Consider the following 20,515-nt stretch of genomic DNA (forward strand, 5'->3'; position numbering starts at 1 on the left):
GAGCTTTTAGGTGGGTCTTATTTGGCAGGGGTGGAATAGTGAAGATTAGAATGAGACGTTTTATTTATTGTGAGGATTGTCTAGAAACTTGTCTAGACTCAAGCCTTTGAGGTGCAAGAAATCATTGCTAGCTAGAGTTAACCTCATCTTAGAGGGAATTGCTGATACATCCCCTTTCTATGACACATTAATTACTTGTGTTTTTGCATATGGATCTCTCTCCCCACTCCCCCCAACCCCAAGTAACTTTGACCCTGGACTCCTAAAACTACCTCACAAATTTACTATTCATTTGCTTACCTTTAATAGCTATTAAAGTTATTTAAATATTTAAACTATTACTATATCAAGGGCAGCTAGGTGGCATAGTGACTAGAGTACTAGGCCGGAATTCAGGAAGGACCTGAATTCAAAATAGACCTCAGACATTTACTAGCTTTGTAGCACTAGGCTAGTCTCTTAACTTCTGAAGTTTGCCATAGAATAATTGAACTGGAAAAGAGCTCAAAGTTTAAATAGGATACTCATTACTACCTTTATGACCTTAAGCAAAATATTATCCCTCTCTGCCCCTAAATAAAAATATTAGACTAAATTATATAAGGCTTTTTCCAATTCTGAATCAAAGATCCAAGGATCTCATAAAACATGGAGATTTTATTATTTTTTTTTTTTTTTTGGCCAAAGAAACCTCTAGTTTAATTTTTTGTTTTGTTCAAAATTAGTGGATTTTATGTGTGGAATGTATGTTTCTTATATTATGATCTATCTCAGAAACACGATTTCTGAAAATAAAATGAAATTTTTTTTATTCATTTATTTGATTAGAATTTTTTTCCCCTGTATGTTAGCTTTAGCAAATATATACTTATGAATCTCATTTGAAACTGCTTCATAACATTTAAGAAAAAAACACATGCAAAAGGTTCTGTTGTTGTTCTTTTATCTTGTTTTAGTTGAAGGAAAAAAAGACCTCATCTCTGCACTCTATACTAGTATTAAAATGGAGGAAAAAATACTCTTTCCCACAAAGTGAAGCTAGAAACACAACCACATGTGGTATTCACTTATGTGAATATTTTAATTTTAAAGAAAATGTCATTTTTAGTTTAGGAGTCATTAAACTATATTATGTTCTGCATGGTCATCAAATTTTTCTTCCTGGTTTTCAGGCAAGATAAGATTTTATAACATTTGTGGGATCTCCTCTTCTGGACATATTTATTTGCAGAATAAATTGCAGTTTATCAAGAAAGATTTGAATCTGGACTTCTTCAAGTTTAGAATAAAAGGTAGATGACCTTTAAAGGTCTGTGATTCTATTGGAACAAATCAGCTCTACAATTCTATGGAACTCTCTTCTGTTTTTAAAGATATCCCTGTTAGCATCTTCAATAAATCTCTGTAATATTGAAGAATCCCTATAGTTTTTGTTGTATTTAATCTCGGCCCCTTGAGTGGTAAGTAAACTTCCCTTCAATCAGGTATAATGTCATATACTTAAAGATACTTCTCTCCCTATTCTTCACTTTTATAATTAGTTTTCATAATTATATACATATATATATATATATAAAATAGGCAAATTTCATAATTTGCTTATATTTTATTTTTCAATATTCTTGTCATTTAAGTGTGTTTTGATTTTCTTTAAGTTAACTATGAAAACACTCTCAAAAATTAAAAGTATTAAAGAATTGTAAATTCTCTTTAGCTTATAGCATTCTGTATAGAATACAAGGTTTGAAGGCAGAATTTGTCACTCACTAGTTCATTGAATATATTGAGAGTGTACCAGGTACTACAGGCACCAAGACAAAAGCAAAAATGTCCAGCCCTTTTACAGATTATATTGTGTCAGGAGAGACATATCCATAGATGATTGGATATGAAATATATACATATAAAATACATGCCAGCATGTTGGGAATGGAAGAGCAAGAATAACTGACTAGCGCAATGAATCAGTCAAGAAAGACCTTTTGGGTGGTGCTGGTAGTTGAGACTTGCTTTTCAGTTTTAAAGAAGCTTAGAAAATTCATTAGAATCCCCTTTTGGGAGTGGGGGAGAAGTATAACATGGTAGTCAACCTGGATAATGTAGTGTCATGGAATGGGAGTAGTCTGTAAGCCAGTAAGTTGGACTGGAATGTAGATTACATGAGGAGTACTAATGCAAGATCAGTCGAGAAAATTAAGTTGGATTCAAATGATAGACTGATGAACTTGTATTACATTGTGGAAACCCTAGGAAGACATTGAGGCTTCTTAAGTAGGGAGTATTATAGTCAGATTTTTTTTTTTAGGGATCTAAATTTGGAATTTTATAAATTATGTCTGTCCAGCATCAGACTTATTGATGACAGATTATTTGTCTGCTACCTAATGAGCAGCCTGAGTTTTAATAAACTCATCATTGTCAGATTTAAAAATAATAATAAAAATAAGGGGTAAATTGTATCCGGTCCTAGTAACTCTTGAAATCATATTATAGAATACAAAGATCTCCATAAATGTTGTTGGAGGAAATAACCACAATAATCTATTAGCAGATTTATGGGGAAATATTGAAGTAAAATACACCAGAAAATATACATATTAAAAAAATTGAGTGAATCTGGGTGACATATCTTGTCAATGTCTGTGGCTATGGTTTCTTTTCTACCTTTGTGACAGGAGAAATCTTCAATAGCTTGTAATAGTTGAAGTAACCTCACAGAAGTCCTATAGTCTTATGATGACATACAGGTAATGTATCCTGTATGTGTGCTTTCAGCTATTGATTTTGTCGTCGGCATTCTGCTTCTCTAAAACGACCCCAATAGGAGCCATGAGTGCTATTCATCCATCTTTAGAACCAGCATTACATGAAATCAACAGACCAAATATATTTGGTCAAGTCAGCTTGATATTAAATAGTGCCAGCAAAGGAGTTGTTACTTTTGTAAAGGTAAGGGAGAAACTTTAATACAATCTAAAACAGTTATACACGCATAAATATCAATAGTTTTTGTCATGCTTAATTACTTCTTTGGATTGGCCAAATGATTTGGCCTATGTTATGTAATTGATATTGAAAGCAATGACTATAAACCATGAGCTATGAGAATTTTAATCACATATATTTGCTTTAGCTTATTTGAACAAAGTGTCTGACTATTAAGATTTCAGTTTTAGAAAGATATATGTGTGTAGGGTAGAGATGTTTGTGTATGCATTGTTTCTTTTTTCTTTTTTTTTTTTTTTTAAATAGTCTTTTATTTACAAGTTATATGTATGGGTAATTTTACAGCATTGACAATTACCAAACTTTTTGTTCCAATTTTTTCCTTCCTTCCCCCCACCCCCTCCCCTAGATGGCAGGATGACCAGTAGATGTTAAATATATTAAAGTATAAATTAGATACACAATAAATATACATGATCAAACCGTTATTTTGTTGTACAAAAAGAATCAGACTCTGAAATATTGTACAATTAGCCTGTGAAGGAAATCTAAAATGCTGGCAGGCAAAAATATAGGAATCAGGAATTCAATGTAATGGTTCTTAGTCATCTCCCAGAGTTCTTTTGCTGGGCGTAGCTGGTTCAGTTCATTACTGCTCCATTGGAACTGGTTTGGTTCTCATTGCTGAGGATGGCCACGTCCATCAGAATTGGTCATCATAACAGTATTGTTGTTGTTGTATATAATGATCTCCTGGCCTTGCTTGTTTCACTCAGCATCAGTTCATGTAAGTCTCTGCAGGCCTTTCTGAAATCTTCCTGTTGTTCATTTCTTACCAAACAATAATATTCCATAATATTCATATACCATAATTTATTCAGCCATTCTCCAATTCATGGGCATCTACTCAGTTTCCAGTTTCTGGCCACTACAAAGAGGGCTGTATGCATTGTTTCTTGATAAAAAAGAGTACTTGTTCAAATTTTGTTATGAAGTGCTCTCAGAAAGAATCCTAAAAATGACTAACATCAACAAGAAGTCCCAGCTATATGGATGTGTTCAAAGATACATATTGTGTATATCCACATAGGCAATTAAAAAGTACTGTGGATATAACCCTGAGCCTGGAATCAGGAAGAACTGAATTCATGTGCGCAATATTTGCCTAAATTTAAAGCCTTCCCTTTGTCCTCAATAATTCAAGGTAGACAAAGAGTTCCAAGCCAATGTTTCCTATCAGAAGTTCCAACAGCAATGTAGGTAGCTTAATTCAGATACTGTGGAGTACTTAAGAATGTGGCCTGACATTGAAGATGCCAAGGTCATTAACTGCATCCGAGGCCATTGCCTATCATCCTGACTTATGTTTTGCCACTATAATTTAATTACTCTGGAAGAGAGAAAAAGGCTTATGCTTTGTGACCTCTGCCTCATTTAAATTAAGTTCAAAAGTAAGTCAAGACAAAACCCCATGATGTTGTTGATCCTTTTCAAAATGAAGGAAGAAGAACAACTTATCAGAAGTTAAGATTTATTTGGGAGAGAAGTTGTTGGTGATTTTTGTGCCTGGTATAATGTACTGTGAATCAAGAGACTTTATTTTCTTCACTTGAATGAACTTTAAATAAAGGGATCACAATGATTCTTCTTCTAGACTTAAATTGAAATAATGATGTACAAAGTTTTTTTTAAGACCCCATCAAAGTATTTTTCATAAAAGTAAGAATTTGAGCATGTAAATACTTTTTTCTCAAATGGAAGTGCTTTGCAACCTCATCAGGACATAGGAGTAAATTAATTTCTTTCCATTTCACTCCAGTATTTGACTGGCTTCGTCATTTGGATCATTTAATGTAGTTTACACATGTATTTTCACTAAATTGTAATTTGCTGTTTTTTCCTTTACAAGGTAAGGAATAATTCAGTCTTCTTGCTGATGTCTCCCCACTTCCATTTTGCCATGCTAATTATATGATTGCTAAACTAGTGGTTGTGTAGCTATTAATTTAAAAAACAAACACAAGATTTCTTTATACCAAAAATTTCCATTTAAAAATGTAAAGAAGTAATTTGTTATATAGGTCCTTAGTTTCCTTCCTCCCTTCCTTCCTTCCCTTCCTTCCTTCCCTTCCTTCCTTCCTTCCCTTCCTTCCTTCCCTTCTTTCCTTCCTTCCCTTTCTTCCTTCCTTTCTTCCTTCCTTCCCTTCTTTCCTTCCCTTCCTTCCTTCTCTTCCTTTCTTCCTTCCTTCCTTCCTTTCTTCCTTCCTTCCCTTCTTTCCTTCCCTTCCTTCCTTCCCTTCCTTTCTTTCCTTCCTTCCTTCCTGTTTAATATTTTTAATGGCAAATCAAAAGGATACTAATAGCTAAAATGATAGATGAACATTTTTATGTTTAATCTCTTTTCATCTTCCTTCCTCCCTCCCAATCTTGTGGCATTATTCTTTTATTGTTACTATTCTCCAGAATGTTGAAAAGGTGGACAAAATATTGGATTTTTTGTAATTGATTTAATATTATATTGGGATAAAAGCTCATTTTTTACAATTTTGATTACACTACAGAATGTACTCTGGTAATATGTAGCTTACATAAAACTAGGGATTCAACATTGACTTAATATGGAATACAATGGATATTTACATCCTCCACAATATGAATGAATATATAGTTATAGGAGTCATAACAGAAAATGTGAATTGCTTCTTTTTAAGAACTGTAGCTACAGCAATAATAAGTTTAAGAGAGCTATTAGAGGATAGAGATTATCAGTCAAAAAAAATTCCAGCAAGTAATAGTTAATTCTTAAGAATCCAATGTCATCTCCCTGGTAATAATTCCCTTGTTTTTCCTAACATCCCCACAGTCTATACAGGTGTTTATTTGTATGCATAAAAGTATTAAGTCCCTTTAAAAGATAGCATAATAAATAAAGAAAATCACTGATCGGAATCTCACACTCCAAAATGTGCTTGTATGTAAAAGAAAAAACCTCCCTTAGTTTCAAGGTGAATTTCCTAAAGTGAAAGACATTATTTACAAAGAAATATAGACTATTGCAAATAAAACTTTATTTCAAGAATAAACTAAATTTTGAGAAAAAGCTGTTTGCTTTTTATAGCAACAATACTGAAGTTTTACAGGTAAAAAGTAAACTGCTTTAGAACTCCTAGAAGTGGTTATTACAATATGTGATATTGTGGTTTTTGTACTTGTAAATATTTCAGGATTAGCTTCTAATTTTCAGCACAGGTGGAATACCCAGAAATTTTTTAAAAAATTTATGTAATGGATTGCTTCACTAGTTATTCTGATTAGCTTAAGCACCAGCTAAGGTTACTAATTTTTTTTTTAATTTTTAATAGCTTTTTATTTACAAGTTATATGCATGGGTAATTTTACAGCATTGACAATTGCCAATTTTTTCCAATTTTTCTCCTCCTTCCCTCCTTCCCCTCCCCTAGGTGGCAGGATGACCAATATATGTTAAATATGTTAAAGTATAAATTAAATACAAAATAAGTATACATGTCCAAATAAGGTTACTAAATTGAAAATTTATATTGGAAGTGCTCACAAATACTGTCTACAGGCTTCCCTCCAGCTAAATCCCTACTAAAGTCCCAGCTAAAATCCTACCTTCTATAAAAACCATCTTTCCTTATCCTCCCTAATGTTTGCCCCTTCCTTCTGTTGACTGTTTCCAATTTATCCTGTCGTATTTATACATAGTTGTTTGCATGTAGTCATCTTGCGTTAGACTATGAACTCCTTGAGAGAAGGGACTCTTTATTTTTCCTTTCTTTATATTAGCAGCACTGAACACAGTTCCTGGCACATAGGAGGAACCTAAAAATGCTTTTTAAATTTTGACCGCCTATATTTCAAGTGTAATATTACACTTATTTTATTGAATTATGTAACAAAGGAATTCCTCTATTGCTTGAACAGAATATATTCCTATCTATCCCTTCTCTTATGAAAAATTTAATTTGTCTTGAAGCGCCTAGTAATGCATATTTACTTATCTTTATGCAACAGATTTAAGTAAGTTAAGGGCTCAGTTTACATAGAATTCTTATAGAAAGGGACTATCTTTTCACATCTAGTCAACACTATGTTCTTATTTGGTGCCAGAAACAGCACTGTGACCGGGGAATCCAAACACAACCTAAAAGGAAAATAATCCCTGACTTCTGGGAGCTTATATTCTGTTGGAGAATGTCAAAATGTAACAGGGAACTTTGTATAACAAATCTCTATATGTATCTGGTTAAAATTGTCTCTTATTTTTCAAATTTTGATAATTCTTATCTATATTTCCTATTCTCTTCCAACCAATGCAAAGAATTTTATACTATTCTGATATTCTTCCCACTTTCTCCCTCCCTTTTTATTCTTTAGTCATTATCTGCCTCTTTTAGTTGTGAAGACTGTACTTTCTCATGAGTCATAATTTTATAACAATCCCTTGGTGGTCTTGAGTGGAGAGCAGTGTTGCTTGGAAGGAAACGGGAGGAATATTTCTAGTTACTCTATGAAGCATTTTTTGGAAATCTAAAAGCTTTTAATGCCTCAGTTAACTTGGTGGGAATTAGCAACTTCAGTGCATTTTCATTCTATCTCAAAAATTCTTAGTTCAAAGTTAAAACCTTTTAATAGAATCAGTTGGGCCAGTTATCTTGGATTTAATAAAGGAACTGGTTGTTTTTATAAGTGGAAACCTTCAATGGAAGTTGCAAGTGATTCCATGGGTAAGGAAGACACAGTGAGTGATAAAAGCTACAGGATATTTCTATTGATTCACTTTCAAGAAGTATTCTAAAGCATATCAAGGAACCGTGTGATTGGAAAGGAATATTGAATTGTCAGAAAGGAAAAGCAAATGATCCCTGTGATATCTTTGAAATTTTATAAGATCTAGTGGAAGCATGTGAGATCTTTCCTCTTTAGAATGACATGGTTTTCCTGAATCAAAAGTCATGGTTGGCATCATTGTAGGTAATCCATGAAAACCTGGATTTTCTTGAATAAAATATGTAGGGTACAAGCATTTGCTTACCTACATAACTGTGGCTTTCAATTAATAAATAAACAATTTATAAGTGCCTACTATGCAGGCACTCTGCTAAGAACTTTACACATATTATTTAATCCACACAATAATTGGGTTATTTTTATTGTTGAGTCTTATTCTACTCTTTCTGATCCATGTTTGACCCTAGCACGCCAATATTATTCATGGCTTTTCTTGACAAAGATACTGAAGTGGTTCCCATTTACTTTTCTATTGGTTTAGGGCAGGCAGAGGTCAAGCGACTTGCCCAATTTAACTCTGGTCTTCCTGACTTCAGACCCAGTTCTCTATGTATTGTACAGAACCTAGTACTAGGGATATAGATAGAGTCCAAAAAAAGATCTTTCCTTTAAGGAGTTTATACCACCTAAATAAAAGTAGTAAAGATGGTTGATGACAGTTTTTTGAAGTCTTTGAAAGCCAAAGTAAAAAGCTTATGTTTTGTTTTATAATAATAGCTCACCTATATAGGCCTTGACAGTTAAAGTGTTTTTTATATGTTACGTAATTTGATTCTTGGAATAGCCTTTTTAGTTAGGCAGCGTTGATGCTGAGGGTTATTCAGCTGGGGACTGATGTGATCGTGCCTAGATGTTACAAAGAAATTATTTTGAGGGGAGGTGAAGGCTATTACAAAGGAAAGAGAGAAAAGGTTGGGAGATTAGGTAGGAGAAATTACTATCTAAGGATGATAAGAGACTGATTAACAAACATATCATTAGAAGTCAAAAGGAAGGGATGACTGGGAAGGACATTTCTGAGGTACTTATCACCAGGACTTGCTATTAATTAAGGTAGAGGGATTGGTAAATAAGTATAGGTTTTGAGCCAAAATGACTTCCACAATAATTCTCCAACAAAAATGGGAAAATTAGGAAAGAGGCAGGTTTGAGTTGGGGTGGGAGAGGAGTTGAGTTGTGTTTTGGACCTATTGAGTTTGAACCATGTGGGTCATTCCCATTGAATTCATATTTAAGTTTATAAAAAGATTCCCTCTCTCCATACCCCAAGTTGTAACTTCCCATGTTATATTCTTTTATATATGTTTAAAGCATCTATATTTTGTAATTTGTGTATATATATCTGATCCCTTAACATAGTTGAACTGCTAGTGTAGTCCATAGTGTATCCACTTAAAATTACATTTACATACATTAATCTCATTCAGTTCCCTCCATAATAAACTTGGGAAATAAATGATGATTGATCATATGATTAATAAATCTAGAGCTGCCTTAGACATCATCTGGTTCAAGGATTAACCTGTTTTTGTGTCATAGAATCTTTTGGTAATCTGATAAATCCTTTGGACTTTTATTCAGAATCATTTTTAAAAATTCATAATTGATGGAAATGTTACATTTTTATTAGAGGTTAATGAAAATAATGGTTTATATTCCATTCAGAATGTTCATGACACTCCTGAAATTTATTTATGAATTGCAGGTTAAGTCCTTTCTGCATCTATAGTCAGAAAGATTTGAGCTTCAGATCTAGCCTCACACATTTATTGGCTGCGATTCTAGGCAAGTCACCATCTGCCTTAATTTCCTAATTTGTAAAATGTTGATTTTTAATAAGCATTTACCTTGTAGAGTTGTGAAGATAACATATGTACAGTTCTTTGCCTACCTCCAAGAGACATATAATGCCTAGTAATAGTAAACATTAATTTAAAAAAAAAAATTCACTTCCTAGTATTTTATTTTTCTCCCAGTTACATGTAAAGATAAGTTTTCAGCATTCATTTTTGTAGTTCATTTTGAGTTTCAAATTTTTCCCCCTCCCAAGACTGTAAGCTATCTGATAAAGGATATGCATGTACAATCATGTTAAATATATTTTCACATTGTAACTAGCATTTATATAGCAATATATGCTTGGTACTGTGTGTGCTCAGCATTTTACAATTATCTCATTTAATACTTTAGAACTACCCTGTTCCTGACTAGAGGCTCTCTGTACCCTTTAGTGGCATTGTTTATTATAATAATAATTATTATTGTTAGTCCAATCCTTTATTTTACAGGTGAGAAACTTGATACTTAGAGAGATCAAGTGATTTGCCTGAGGTCACTCAGAGTAGTAAGTTCCAGAATTGGTATTTGAACTCAGGGTTAGTAACTCTATGTTCAGCATTTTATGTACTCTCACTTTACTTTCCTACATTATCTGTATGTGACTTTCAAGTCTGCAAGTGACTTCACATTATTTGAACAGTCCAGCAAGTGAGATATGCATTATAAGGTATTATAATTTTCATTTTATAAAATGAAAAAAATGACTTGCTCATTTGGCTGGAAGACCTGCAGCTGGGACTTGAAGCCAGGACATTTGACTCCCAAATCACTAGCCTTTTTATTTGGCCTGAATATTTTGTTCTCCCTTCAATTTTCTTTCCCATTTCCCCACAGTCCAATTCTCTTCCTTACATGGTCTCCAAACAATCTTATATAGAATTATTCCTCAAAGTTACTAGAATGTTAATTATCTTTTATGTTTTTTCTTCTTGATAATCTGAATGGCTCCGGATCTTTTTTCCCCTCCCCCAAGAGATGGAAGATTTTACCAAAGATCAAATTCAACATAACTTGGTAGAACTGTTTTTATTTCTGTATCCAAAATCAGAAATTTGAACTTGACATATATTTGGGAAAATAAGACTTTAAACACCCACCCTAAATGAAATGCCAACTACGTAGGTTGGACCATTGTGAATTGTTTTTGAGTTGTTGAACTGGATTCTCCCTTAAAGGGCCCCTTCTCCCTCCCCCCATGTGTATCTGTATATGTCTCTTTCTCAGCTATCTCTCCTCCCACTTCTCCTCTTTCCAGGCTGGCCTTGTATGTCAGCTTCTGAGTTAATCATTCATCAGCCTGACAATTTTTCTATTTTTATTGGTTGCCAGGGAATAGGTTTAAGAGAGGGCTGAAAATGTGTCGAGAAGACCCCGGATTTGCCACCCACCCCCATATATTTTTGTTTCACTTCTAACTGGGTGTGTGTGTCTGTGTGCCTGTGTGCCTGGGCTTGCTTTCCTTCTGTTTTTGTAACAAGAATGTGTTCAATTAACCATTTGCTCGTCAACTGATTTGACTTGGCAGTTACAGAGGAGAGATAGAGGAAAAACAGGAGAAAGAAAATGTTTCTTAAAAAAAAAAAACAACCCCAACCCACAACCCACCAGGAAAAAAGAGCAAGCAGGAAATATAAGTAATGATTAAACGGGACATAATTAAGACGACATTATATGATATGCCTTTCCTTGTCTTGAACCTTAGGTCTAGTAAATAGAAACCAAACAGAACTACTGAGACATTGTAGGGAAAGAGTGGGAGTGTTGTGTGTTTGGTAAAGTAGGGATTGCAACACACACACACACACACACACAAGTTGAGAAAGAAAGCACAAGAAAATTCCCAGCAGGCTTTTCTCCCGGCTCTTCCCCTCCCCCTTCTGAGCTCTGGTGGTTTTTATGGCAGCTTCTCTCCCTCCCCCCCTTTCCCTTCTACCCCATCTCCCTTACCCACTACCCTCCTCCCCTGATACCCTCCCCCTCCCCAGTCTTTTCCTCTCCCCCCTCCCCCTGCACGTAGGTTGCTCATGGGGGGAAAAAGTCTTCCAGCCTGACTAGAAAATCAGCCTTGTTTCCTCAGAAACCGCAGCTGCTGCGAGCAGAAAACACGTCAGGCTGGCCCTCCAACACGCACAGATGTGCCTTTGTAAATCCCTCTAAATGCTGAGGATTGCGTGCTGAGGGCACATAGTCTCCTCCCATGCTAGCCGAGGTTCCAGTGCAAATGGCTGGGCCTTTCTCTGTCGTCTTGGAAAGTCACCTCTCCCTCCATTTTCCCAGGTTTTGATTATTATTTCTCCCGTAGTTGTATTATGTGGTGTTGGCAACCACGGGGGAGGGGGGAAAGGGGGAATTGAAGGGAAGGGGAAGAAAAAAAATCAGGCCCAACTTAAAAATACAAACTAAATATTCCACTCCTATTGACTTTTACAAAATTGTACACACTTTACCTTAATACTAACCAAAGCCTGTGTGTGCATATATAAAAATACGTATACACACGTGTATTACATAGGAATGTATACACATGCATATTGTGTATGCACAATATACCTATATACATATTTTTGTAACGATGGTTAGTCATATCTTTGGGTAGATGATATTCAAGCCTGTTGAGCTTCTAAATAAAATTTGCTACAACTTCTAAAACCATAAAAACTGGCACCCGGATCGGGATATGTGTGTGTGTGTGTGTGTGTGTGTGTGTGTGTGTGTGAGAGAGTGAGAGAGAGAGAGAGAGAGAGAGAGAGAGAGACACACACACACACACACACAGAGAGAGCCCACTTGCGAAGGTTAGGATTAGAGGAAGGAAAGTAAAAATGATTTTAAAAAAATGGGTCATAGGCAATTATCATGTGCCTACTATGTGCAGTGAATTTGGGGAGGGCAGAGTCCCCAAAACTAAAACCCAAAGGTAGTCCTTGTTCTTGAGAAGCTCTCAGGTCTTAAGTCAAAATGATCCCTGAAAAAAAAATGGGGGGGGGCGTTTTACCCTATGTCACCCTCAGATTGCTTCTTTTGTGGGGCCCCGTGTTTCCTCCCCCACGATTTTCTCCCAACCCCTTTCTCTAGTGACCTCTTTACAAAACAAAAACCAAGCCACCCAACTTCGAAGGCTGGATGAGTCGCAACTCGTTCTGCGTAATTAAAATGAGTGGATGATGGTTGAAAAGGGATGGAAAAGCAGAGCAGGGGAGGGAGGAAGCTCCGAGGGTTGGAGCACGCTCCTGCTGAAGCAGACAAAAACAGGTCTGGCGGATGGGCTGCGGGGGAGGGGCGCGCGCGTTGCCATTGGCTGGTTTCTAGGCTCCGGAGCAGCTGTGGGAGCCCGGGCGCGCAGGATGGCAGTTACTGCTCAAGCACTTTGCTTCCATTTGTTTAATAGCTGCTAGTCGGAGCCAAATGCACGCTCATCAACCTTGACTGGCGGGAAAACCGACTCAGGGCTTCTCCCCCCGCCCCTTTTAATCTAAAGGAAAGGACAGTCTTAAAGCTAACAAACTTTCCCCCCCTTCCTTTTCTTACTCAGCGGATTCCAGAGGATCCATGCTGAATTTTTTTTTTCTTCCTCCCCCACCCCCCCCTTCACCTTAGCCCACTTCCTTCATTGAGATTCCCGCTTTAATTCTTGTCATCTGCTCGAAGTATTTTAAAAGCCTATTTTGTTGTGTTTTGAATACTTGATAAGCTGGGCAGCATAGCTAATGTTCCACTGTTACAATCAATCAACATGCACTTATTAAAGTGCATATGTGCCAGGTACTGTGTTGAATGCTGGAGGTTCCAAAAAGGGAAGAAGGAAGAAAAATACCCCACTCCTAGACAATGCAATGTTGTATAATGCAAATAGGGGACTCGATTTTTAATCTTTTTATAGTTTAGGGCAATTTACTAGAGTCCTCTTCAAAGCAAAGTTGCTAACATTTCTGTTATACCCCAAATAATAAAAGTTAATACTTTGAAAATTAGATCACATCTTTTTTTTATTGTACATGATATTAATTTGATTAGTGAATTCCATTGAATTTAGTTTGGGGTGTAAAAACAAAGGTCCCTTAAGTAAATGTTGATTTGAATTAGTTCATTCAGCTTAAGACAGGAAATTTAAGAAAGTGTGTTTTTGATGCCAAATTGAGAAATAAAATTAAAGAGAACATTGAGCCATTAGTTGTCACTTTTAAAAAAAAATCAAAATCTGGCAATTTATGGTGAATGTGCAAGGGTTAAAGCTGAGAAGTTATGACATCTTAACATGTTGAAACATTTTTTCAAATGAATCATTTAGAAATTTATTTTGGATCATTGCGGTTTAGTGATAAGGATATTGATGATTTTCATTTTAAATTGACATGGTTCTATAAGGTGCCTGATTTGAGAATTTTTTTTTCATTCATTCATTTTCATGCTAGACATAAATAAGCAATGAGATGTGTGTACTAGGATGCAACTATACATTTTTTTCCCCTATCTAAGTAATGAAGATGAGTGGCAAATGTGACAGAAGAGGGGCGCCGGAGCTGTCATCAGTCTGAAAAGATTAGCATCTATTTTTAGGATTTTGAACCTCTGGAGTAATACTGGTTAAATTGGCACAGGTTAATAAGTTGGGATCCACAGAGCCTCTTAGCTCTGGCACTCTGAATTCTGAATTAAGTGGAAAACCTCAATTCTGTAACTCAGAAGATATGCTTACAAACCTGAAAATAAAACAGATCCAATTGTTAACTTTGTGTTGAGCTTTTTGAAAATCTATAAGGACAACTTCAGATTGGACAAAGATTTGAGTTAGAGAATGGGACCTAAATATTGCTTATAAAACAGTTTCATCTACATGCATTCTTTTATTAATTTTCTTTTTGATCCTCCTCACCCTAAATATTCTACTGTTATACTGACCCCCACTGGTTAAAGTTGGTTTGAGATTATTTCTATAGTAAGGTATTTGTATAAGGGATTATTTTATACTATTTCAAATAGATTTTAAAGCAAATAGAAATATATCAAAACCCTAAGATACTAGAACTTAAACTTACAATATACCTATTTCCATAACAATTTATCGCAATCTCTAAGGAAATACAGTAACTCCTAAAGGTGTACTTTAGCTATTTGATGGTATACTAGATATAAAGTATAGATATTACTCTTCTCTACCAATTTGCCCATTCCAAGGAATCCTTAGTGTGAATGATTATGCTAGAAATTCAGTCATGTGGATATTGAGCTCAGATTACATCTCAATGGAGGCATGTGCCTTTACCCTATTGTCATTGAACTGGAGGGCTCATATGTTGAAGGGGCAAAATTTGTTTTAAGCAATCTAATGTGGCACTGAAATCCAGTTTGGAACTATGTGTGGTTCCATAGCTTTGTCTAGCATGGAAACAAAGACATGCAATTAAACTGTTTCAGGAACTGAAATCAGCTTTCTTCCAACACTCCTATTATATCATTAGATGTGTTCCTATTAATGAAATGATGAATTGAAGACTTTCCTGTGTTTATGTTGTTTGCTTAGCAGTAGCTTGGATTTCCCATGTCTAGACAAAAATTGCATCCATTGGAGATGCCTGGGACAGCTGTTTGTAAACTCTTAGTAAGACATGACATAAATGAACTATAGCTAAATCTGTCACTGACTGGTTTCCTTTTAAATTCAGTTGTACATTGTTTATTTCAAAAAAAAAAAAAAAAAAAGCACCTTTTGTGGGGAAAGCTGTAAAGCATTTGTATGCTGGAACAGAGTTCACATTTCTCAGAAGTGTTGAAAAGGCCTGCATAGATTGAGTAGCATAGAGCACAGTTTAAATCCTTCATTATATCCCAAATAAAATGAGCTTTATGACATAAACTTAGTCTTCCTTTCTTAAACCACCATTTATATAATTGGGACTCAATTCTAACAATGAAAGCCTAGAAACAAATTTTTCTAGAAATTACTTTAGACTACATTAATTTGATTGTTTTTAAATGCAGAATTATAGAGATCTAAGTTGCAGAGTGTGATGATGGTATTCAGATTTAGAAGTTACATCATATTTTCATTTTTGAACAGGGACTATGTGTGTGGGTGTGTGTGTATGTATATATCTATATATATATACACACATATATACATATATAGTTGTGTTGATAATTCATTTCTTCATATATCTCCTTTATCTTTGCATTTTTAAGGTTTTTACTATATTATTAAACACAGAAACTCACTGTTAGACATATGTTGAAAATCTATCAGCTCACTCAAAATTGACAAATCTTTTGAAATTATCATAATGAAAAATTAAGCTTTAATAAGAGAAATTGAAACACTTATGTATGTACTCGTCTATCCCAAACAAGGGGTGAGCAACTTACAAGAGAGTAATAAAAAGGCATTTTGACCAGCAACGATAAAATTTCATTTTAAACTTCTGGCCTTTTAAAAAAATGAAAAAATGACATATGATGAAATTTAAAAAATTTAAATGAGTGAACATTTTAAAATATTAACTTAGCTGTAAATGATTTCCTTGTTGCTTGACATCATGCCAATTATGAGTGCTTCCATATTTAACTGTTTTTATTTCATTTTATTTCTGATGATTAATAAAATTTGTAATATATGTGTTGTTTTCTTTTCCCTTCTCGTTGAAAAACTTTTATAGTTAAAATTATTTCATGATGTGGGGCCAAATATAAAAATTAGCTGTCTTTTATTCTCCTTTAGGACAGTTGTTAAGATTTACTTTTAATATGTTCCCAAAAAAGAAAAAAGGTTGACCTGATTTTGCCAAGCAGTATTGCTTAGAGTTTGACTAGAAAATCACTCATCTTTTCCAAGTTGGTTCCTCAGGGAAGGGAAGAAATTATATGGCAACGATCATTCTATCCAATGATGTTCTCTAACATTGTTGTTTAACATCTAAGAGCCTGCAGTATTCTGGGTGCTATCTAGGATAGATAAAAGAAGTGGTCCTTGATATGAAGCAGTTTTCTTAGTAAGGCAGATCTGCTGATCAAGGGCACTTGCTTTTTTAAAGTGAGTGCCAGTGAAGTAGATGGCTTCTCCTTTGGGCTAACTGCAGTCCCCCTAGCTATTCAACTTTGTTTCCCTTTAATTGTAGCCAGAGATTCTAGCCAATCAATTCTTAGTTCTGAAATAGAGAGCTAAGTGTTTTAAATTAATTCTTTGGTTGTACAAAGGTACATAATTCCTTCATTTTTTTCAAGAGGGCTAGATGTTTAAGGAATTCATGTTGGTCAGTTTTTGAGCCCAGAATACGCTTAAAAATAAACTTAAATTGTGAAACATTTCTGACTAACAAATTAATTTCCTAATCTTTTCCTTCTTACCTATACAATGTTAATAAAATCTGTTTTATAAGATAAAGTCATAGAATCTCCACTACCATCGTCCTGCTTTGGAAGGTGGCAGTATGGGAATTAAAAGATTGCTTGTCTTTGAGCCCACTGACTCATATCTTGAACTGTCCCGCCTTTAACTAGCTAGTTTTGTGATACTGGAGAAATCTGGTTTTTTTGAGTTCGAAGTAAGCATGACATAATAGCACATTGCCTTATGTGTTTGTCATAAGGATTAGTTAAGATAAAAAGATATAAGTAGATTTGCAGACTTTTTAAATGCTATATTAATACTTGCAATCACCACTATCGACAACTCTCTTTTTACCCATCCAGTTTACATATTTATCTCAGTATTTTTTTCTTTGCTTATTTCTTTTCATGGCAACCTGTTTCAACTAATAAGAAATATCTTATCTTCATGAAAGAAGACAAAAAGGTATTATAAGGAGTATACATATCAAAGTAAAATATCATTTTGTTTTTCTAATCCCGAATTAGGTTTGTGTACAAATAAATAGAAAATGATTAAGAGATTCTGGAGTTATATAAAGCCACCATATGGATTTTACCTATTCTCTACCACAGCTTCCACCCTCTTTTCTTAAGGATGAGGAAACAAAGTTCCAGACACATCAAATAATTTACCTAAAATCCCTTTTTTGACAGCAAAACTGGAACTGGAATCTTGGTCTCTTGACATTGAAGCTAGTGTACTCTGCTATGATGCCTCTTTTCACTTGTGAGTTCCTTCTTGCTTTTAATTATAGCTTTTGGTTAACTCAAAACAATATTCCTTCCAAATTGATCCTACTTGAAATAATTTCCATTTTGAACAAAAAAAGTTTTTGAGGTTAACTTTTAACTGTATCTAGTCATTCATTCTCATAAACTTATGTAAGTGATGAGATGAGATGACTTTCCATTCTAATGAGATAACAAAATCTTAAAACATAAAGTGCTAAATAGATGACCACCAGAGAATTTTTAGGGGGCTGACGCTATCTGGGGCAAGTACTGTTCATAGTTATTTTGACAAAATGTATGAAGTTGAAATTGTGATTCCCATTCTCTTAAAGCTAACTTGTTTGTGGAATTTCTTATAAATAAGAAGGGAAATATTTCAACCTGATCCCTATTAACACCATTTCTCCCATTTCCAGATTTAAAACAAATCAAAAAAGTCCAACCCAACAACCTACCAAACAGTATAAGACCTAAAAGTTTTAACTACATACTTCTATATACTGGAGATCCTTGCCTGGAATAACAAACAACTTCTGCTGCTTTCTCATTCTAGAATATCCCTCCACAAGGTTGATCCACTTCTTTATGATATCATTTTATAAATTTCATCATTTCATCATTTTATGAAAGGGCCTCCTCCCATTATTGTTCTTTAATTTAGTGACTTCGTTTTCCTCCTCTCATTCTTTTCCTCAAGGTTTTTTTCTTGTTGTTTTTTGATATTACAAAATAATTTCAACTGTCAAGGGATGTTTTCAACTTCATTTAATCTAATATCAGTCTTTGTGTCCATGATAAATTTTTATACATCCTTTATATTTGTTTTGTGGTTCAGTCATTTCTATCATGTCTGACTCTTCGTGACCTCATTTGTGGTTTTCCTTGCAAAGATATTGGAGTAGTTTGCCATTTCCTCTCCAGTTTATTTTGCAAATGAGGAAACTGAGTCAAACAGGATTAAGTAATTTTCTGAGGGATAGTAATAGCTCGTTAGTGACTGAGGCCAAATTTGAAATCTTGAAAATGAGTCTTCTTGACTCCAGGCCTGTCCTTTTTTCCTCTGTATCGCTTGGCCTTCCTGTTTATGTTTATTAGATTCTATCTAATATATAAGTACATAGCCTCGACATTGAAGGGCAAAAATTTTATGTCTATTCTTGTATGTGATCTTTTGAGCCTTCACTGTGTGTAGTTATGTTTTGGTGGATGTGCCTTAAATCTTCTAATATTGAAATCTATTTAACAATTACCCAGTTATAATTTTTTAATACTTTATAATGATGGAGGGTAGGTATTTTCATTTTGCTTTTGTCCATTTGAAGGAAACTTTTGAAGTAAGTAAACGCCAAGTGAGCAACTCTAAAAAGGTGGAAGAAGTTGGTTACACACATATAACAAGTGAGATTCCCTGCTCAATTATTGTATGTTCATTGAGAATCCCTATTAGACTCCCTCTTCATGGTGCCAAAATCATGATTCAGGAATGAGATTATAGGAACGGCCTAGCCTCATCATTGCCCGTAAAGTCCTCTATGTCATTCCAACCTCTGAGTATATAAAGACATTTTTTTCTCTACTCCATACTAAAAATTTCTTGGGTACTTCCTTGGAGGTAGAATAAGCTTTATTTGCTGTATAAAGTTCACAAGGCTCTCACAGTTTCTAACAGTTTCAGCAAGTTCCTTACCTGTTTTCTATAGACTAAAAGGGTCTTTTATTTTTGTTTTTTTAACCTATTGTTTAGCATTGTGCCTTATGACTTAGGAGCTTAATACCTGCTATATCAAGAAGCAAATCTAGTGCACTGAAAAAGACATAATACTACAGTGGAAATTGTCAAATCCCTTGTAATAGACCAGTACTTGCAGTGAGAACAACAGAAGTGATTTTGGATTACTTAGTTATATTTGGCACTCATAGGATTAAAATTAGAACTGTGTTATTTCATCCTTTTTGAGGACTGTTCCTCTCTGTGAAAACTTGTACTTTCTCCGCCCCTTAAAGCATTGAGTGGCTGTGACTTACCTGAGGTCACATAACCTATAAGTCCCAGACCTTTTTGGACCATACTATATTGTCTTTCCTTTGGTTATTGTTAGGTATTTATTGAGCCTTCAATATGCTTGGTATGATATGGGGAATATTTTCAGTTAGAATTTATTCTGCAAAGCAAAATAAAACCGCATAAGAGATCATTGTATGTTCTTTCAACAAGCTGTGTCCTGGAGTTCCTGTGTTGTCTGTACATGATAATAAGGAAAATGAAGAGAATTAATAAGCAAGGGTAGGATACCAGAAAGGTTTTATATGATTTCTTGAAAAGCCTTCCAGCTCATAAAAGGGCTAACCATAAAAATTTGGAAAAAAATAAAGCTGTTGCCTCAGTTGTTAGAATTCAAACTTGGTACTTTGATTTGGGCTGAATGTCATGATGGAAGAAGTGTGTTGCTTGCTCTGAAATTTGTTTTCGTAAATTCTTAGTTGGAGACCTTATGAATTAATTTTTGCCCACTTTTCCTGATTAATATGCTCAGAAAACATTTTTTAAAATATGCACAATGTGGAAAAAGCTTTTGTTTATGTATTATTAGTTTCTATAGCCACACCCAGGCACTGTTGTCAGTAATGATGTCTTTAAAAAAAAAAAAAAAAAACTAATCTTAAGGACAGTTTTTCATATATGAAGATTCTTTGATTCAGTATAAACAAAAATTAGTTCCTTTAGGTAACATTAACTATTTCATATGGTCCTGGGAAGAAAAGGTGAAAGACCTGCCTCTTATAAGCTATATATTGTGTAGTTTGTATTGACTCCTGTCCG

General features: G+C 34.6%; 1 protein-coding gene across 2 annotated transcripts in view; it reads left to right on the plus strand.

Annotated features, from left to right (window-relative positions):
- The window catches only part of ARID1B (AT-rich interaction domain 1B), a 535,516-nt gene that overhangs the window by 301,387 nt on the left and 213,614 nt on the right, over window positions 1-20,515 (plus strand). The gene's annotated exons all lie outside the window — the stretch shown is intronic.

Source organism: Antechinus flavipes, chromosome 4 (assembly GCF_016432865.1).
Source record: "Antechinus flavipes isolate AdamAnt ecotype Samford, QLD, Australia chromosome 4, AdamAnt_v2, whole genome shotgun sequence".
Lineage (NCBI taxonomy): Eukaryota > Metazoa > Chordata > Mammalia > Dasyuromorphia > Dasyuridae > Antechinus > Antechinus flavipes.